The sequence below is a fragment of the Callospermophilus lateralis genome, chromosome 10 (assembly GCF_048772815.1).
Source record: "Callospermophilus lateralis isolate mCalLat2 chromosome 10, mCalLat2.hap1, whole genome shotgun sequence".
In the NCBI taxonomy this organism is placed as follows: Eukaryota; Metazoa; Chordata; class Mammalia; order Rodentia; family Sciuridae; genus Callospermophilus; species Callospermophilus lateralis.
Window position 1 is genome coordinate 33,034,199 of NC_135314.1, and position 6,000 is coordinate 33,040,198.

A 6,000-nucleotide genomic window follows, 5' to 3' on the forward strand; every position below is an offset into this window, starting at 1 on the left:
CCACAAAAGTGATTTGTTTTCATTGAAATGAAAATAAGAAACTTACTCAATACAGAAAACATTGATTTAATTTTTTTCCCTCAGGTCAACATTGGAGTTTCTCTTCACATATTTTCCCTATGTTTTCATAGTATTATGAAGAAATAAAAAGACAATTTTTTAACATCACATGGGCTTTCATTTATTATTTTTTCTTCAATAATATTATTGGCAACAAGAGTAATACTCTTCTGAGTTTCAGGTTTTAATTTTAGTTTTCATGATATATACGTAATTGCTTTTTTTGAAAATATTTTTACGTTTTACACATGTGGACCATAAAATAATACTTTTCCAACACCTATATTCTCATTGTGATCATGTAGAAATCCATAAAATGCATTATGAAATTTTCCAAAAATTTCATGTGATCTGCCATTTTAAAGTATGTAAATTAATTTATTTTCTATCTTTTTTCTTTAGGGGAAAAACTACTTCATTTAATATATATATATATATATATATATATATATATATATATATATATATATTCTGAAATTATTTATTCACTAGAACTGTTTGTAGGAGTTAATTGTTCTTACTAAATTAGAGATAAGAGTTATCCCTTTAAGAAATTCTTTGCCGAATCTTCTAAAAATTTTTGATTATAGCTTGAAAGGATGATTATTTTCATTATAAAAACTTCAGTTTTGTACTTTTTTCTCTGAAATATTTATAATTATGTGTGCCTGATTAAGTCGTTCATTAAAAATGCCTTAATTGCTTTTATCCTAGTAAAAATGACAATCACATACCTTCAGTCTGTTTAATGCCTTAATTTTTCCCCATGAGTTAGATTACATAGTGAGTACCAGATTCATAAAATATTTTATACACCATTTCCTTCAGAATGCTAACATTTTCCTCAAACTAGCGATTTCTGGGCAAAATGCAAACAATTTTGATTTACAATAATCCCTAGAGATAATTTACTTTTCCTTTACTGTACACCTCATCATGTACTATGCATGACTTTAGGTAAACAATTCAATGACAATGAAATACCCAGTGGTTTGAATAACACACTATTTTGATTTTTTCTGTTTTGTAAAATGTTAGACAATGATGTGACAAGCTTAAATAGAAACATTAATAAATGTGCTATTTTACATAACCTATGCCACAAAGTTTAAAAGAGCATTTGAGGATGCCATGATAAATCTACATGCTTATGCAGGCTGGACTTCTAGAAAGGGACTCAGCTTTCTGGTTCAAAAATAATTTTATAAGAGAAAGGTAGCACTATTTTTTCTTATTCCATTCGTATGGCACTATCAACAAATGCCAAGTGATTCATTGTTTCCTTATTAGTGTTTAGACATTTCCTAATCAAAAACACCTACTTTTCTGTATTATTCTGAGTTTTGCTAGACAACTGGCTAAATAATTTGATATACTTAAACAGTGTTTCCAAGTTGTTACTGCTTATTTCCATTGTAAGAGAGATTTTTGATGTTTTAGCCAAAATAGGGGTTTTTGAGAATTTTATTTAGACTAGTTAAATAAGAAATCTGTTTAAGCCAAGAAAAATGCTATGTTTACATAGTTATCTGTCGGAGTCCATCTCCAACAGGGGGTCTCAGGAGATGGATGGTGAGGAGTCTGTGAAAGGGGGTAGAGAAACAACACAGACACAAAAGTGAAGGTGCTGAATCCCAATCTTTACTTGTGAAGTTGATCATATATACTTTTCATTTTGGCAGGCTCACAGTACTTTGTGGTTACAAAACAGGAATCATTATTCAAAGAAACAAAATATTACGTAGCTACAAGAAGAATGTATCTTGGCTTATGCATAAGCAAGCTTTTTTACTTTCAGTTCCTGTTTTGCTTTGAGCTGTTTCTGCTTAGTTATAGTTAGAAATGTCCCAGACTGTTGGCCTATACCTTGACTATTCTTTCTTGACTTACTGACTAGAATTGGCCCCACAGTTATGGCAAGTGGTTAACTTGAAAAGAGAGACTACTAATTTTAATCAAATAAGAGCAAGAGCACCAAACCATTGTGCACAGGAACAAGAACAAGTTGCCCAATACTAAGCACTAATCTGTTTTCTTAACATTAATTCTTCTTCTCTAGATTTTAATTTAATTTCTCAAAAACTTCCTTGACTGTTTTCCTACAGGGTTTTTTTTCATTAAATATTAACAATTTACGCTCCACAGCTGAATCATTGCATTTAGAGCAAACAGATCTATTCTTAGAAGTAGTTGCATTAATTGGGAAAGTCATATTTTTTCCTTCATACTTAATGGTCATATGAGAAGTCACAACTATACTTATTAAAGGAATACAAAAACAAACCAGCCCATTCTCAGAAACATACTGTGCTCCTCCAGAGGATGAACGCCTTGCACCATCCACCTCAGTATGGTCTTGCCATTGCCTGAGTCAGGGGAGTGGCGCAGCAGTTATCAAATAATAAACTAGAAATTCCAGAGGTACTCCCTTTTTATTCTTCTTTATACACTTTATTTTGTTTTCCTTATTTTTTTATTATCTAAAATCATAATTTATGCTGGCCCTACTGGAATCTTTGTTTGCTTGTTTGTTTCCCCAACTATGGTAGCATCTGATGTAGTAGATGCTTAATCACTTTAAATGTCAGTCAAAGCAATTCTGGGTATAAGAGGACAATAGTGTTCAGACATCTAGGTTTCCAAAAATATTTTGCTTCCAAATGGTTCAAATTTAAGTGTGTTTCCCATAATTTAATGTTTGTAAAGCCATGCAAATATATTAGTCAAGTTTTTCTCCTCTCTGAAATACATTCAAATGCTGACTTTTTAAGTCAAATATTACTCTCTATAGATTTTTATTTTCAGTATGTTTTATTGAATCAACAAAAAAGTACTCATCTATCCTTTTTCTTGAGGTTCCAAGAGACCTTTGTTTCAACATCTATGTTTCAAATTCTGGTGACAAGTGTAGATTTGGAGCCAGAAAACTCATGTTTGAATAGGGACCTTACCCCTTATTTCCAACATAATATTGAGAAGTTTGTTTACTTCCTTCCCCAAGAGCCTCAGTTACATCTTCTGTAAAATTGGAAATAGCAATCCTTGCTCAAACTATACTGCAGAATCAAGAGAATGAGAAAAGTTTGAAATTGCTTTACTAACACTAGACAGCTATGTTTGTGTCCTTTTTCTATCAAATCAAATAAAAAACTTCTCTTTGAAATATTATATAGAGGATTTCAACATTGGCAGCAACCAAATTATATTTTCAATTAAAATATTTGAAGTTGTAACTTAAAATAATTATGGTCTTTAATTCTTAATAGGTATTTTTACTAATTATTTCATTAACATTTTATAGAAGTTTGCTAAATGGCACTGAAGGATAACATAAAGCTACAAATTTTCTTGCAAAAAGTTAAATTCTAACTAGAAAAGCAAAGCAATAGAAAATTACATAAAAGTATATTAGAAAATGCAGAAAATGTTTGAGAATGTCATTTATCGCTCCAAAAATTTCCTAGTTTATACACATGATAAATAAAATCTCCCAAATAACATTATTTTAAATGTAAAGAACAAGTGCTATAATCTAAGGATTGGCAACATTAAACTTTTATAAATTTTTAATAATTACAGAATGCCATTGTACATATATAACAAGTGATTTACATATATTGATAGTCAACTGGTGATCTATCTTCCTGAAAATGAAGCCAGGGCTATTAGAAGAGATAGGATAAATCCTAGGTCAACTAGAAACGACCTGCTTTTATAAGGATGAGAAATGGTGATGAGGATCCATCATATTTTTTTTTAATGGACTAAACTCCAATTTGACACTCTGCTTAGTTTTTTTTGGTGGGCTAAAGTAACTAGATAGGGATTTGGGAGAATTGTTAGGCCACTTTATCAATAAATGCATGACACGGTCTTAGCTTTTCAGATTTCCATGACTGTGCCAAAATACTTGAGATAATCATCTTAAAGGAAGAAGTTTTATTTTAGAGATTTCAGTTCATGGTTACTCGGTCCTGCTATTTTTGGCCTGTGGTGTCACAGTACATCATGGAGGGACTACAGGGCAAAGGAAGCCTGTGCACTATATGGCTGCCAGGAAACAGAGAGAATAGAGAGAAAAGAGAGGTTGGATCCCCAATATCCTCTTTGCAGACAGTCCTGACATGACCTAATTCCTTGTCTCTAGGTCTTACCTCCTGAAGATTCATACTACCAACCAAAACATCACCAACAAAGTCTTTAACATTTGGGCCTTTTGTCAACCATTTCAGATCCAACTTATAGCATTACCTACTATGGTCTGAATATCATCCCTTAAAAATTCATAAGTTTAAGTCCTGACATATATATAAATATATTTGGAGATTGGGCCTCAATAACTTTATAGTTAAATGAGACCATAAAGTTGAAGCTCAGTTCAATAGGTCTTGTGTCTTCTGAAGAAAAGGAAGAGAGTACAAGAAATGCCTGCATAGAGAAAAGTTTTTATAGTGAGTACACAGAGAAAAGGCAGAGTCTGCAAGCAGAGAATCCTTTAGAGAAACCTAATCTGTGGACAACTTAATTTTGAACTTCAGTCTTTCAGGATTATGGAAAAAATTCTATTGTTTAAGCTACCAGTCAGTGTAATTTTGTTATAGCATCTGTAGAAGACTAAAGCATCATTGAAGTAAAAGTATTCAGTTGAGTAGCTGACCTTCTCCTGAAAAACAGGTTAAAAGAGACAATGAACTGGTGGATAGGATAGCTCTATCCTGAGGTTGGGAATATCATCACTAAGAGTACCTAGGAGTAAGAGAACACTAGAAAACTTTTAAATAGAGGGAGGAAAAGAAGGTGAAATGAAGGCACAAAGGGATGACATGATCAGCCCTTGGAAACCTTGTTTTCTGGCTAAAGTTTGGAAACTGATTGAGAAAAGACCAATCATGAGCATATTGCAGTTCAGTTAAGATGTGATATCCTCTACTACTTAGAACAGGATAGGTAGTGGGGAGAAACTAGAGATATTGGAGGAATATTTAAGAAATGACATTAATAGTCCATATGATGAATTGCATTTGAGCTCCATAACTACAAAGAACCACTCTCTAGACCTTGGCAGACTGGTAGACCGATGCTTGCCATCAATACTCTTCTCACTCCATTTAGATCGTCTTACCCCCGTATATGCTTACTTCCAGCAACCAGCATTTCTATTTTCTTGTCAGAGGGTTTTCCTAAAGATCAAGAAAGTTTACTTAAAACCAATCCTTTCTCATGATCCTCAGACAGTTTCCTATAATTCCTAAGAAGTAAGTTTAAATTTGGCATAGACTACTGCAGCTCATAGAAGACAACAATTAGGCATTCTCTTCAACTTTGAAAATTTTTTAGTCATATAGGTCACTGGACTGTGACTCATTTTCTTTTGGTGGGATACAGCTGCATTTCTGCAATTACAGATTATATAACAAATAATAAAAACAATTAGGTTAGTATATGTTCAGATTTTACTTGTAATAAAATACAGCATCCTCCACAACGCCTTCATTCACCTTAGTGTAAAGTGTTACATATTCCTTAAGTCCATGATGCAAGCAACTGTCAATCACAGCCCAAATTCTCAGGACACTGTGAGACTGAAGGAGGAAGTTAAATACTGCTCTTTTTTCATTCCTTCCATTGCACCAGATAATTGTTTGCATCCTTAGGATTTCCAAATGCCTTATTTCTGGTACCTTTAATAATAAATTTTATAGTACTAGATGCATGAGAACAAGTATGGTAAACCATCAATCATCATTGAGATCTGAATCATCCAATAAGTTTTCAGATATCCTTTGTTAATATAGATATGACTAGCTGTGATAATACCTCCTTAATGAGTCTTCTAAAATTAATTGTAGAACACCCCACCTCACTTATGTGTGCTTTCATTTGTACTGCTTCACCCAGAAGGCATGTAATAGTAATACTTGCACAAGATCTTCCTGATTC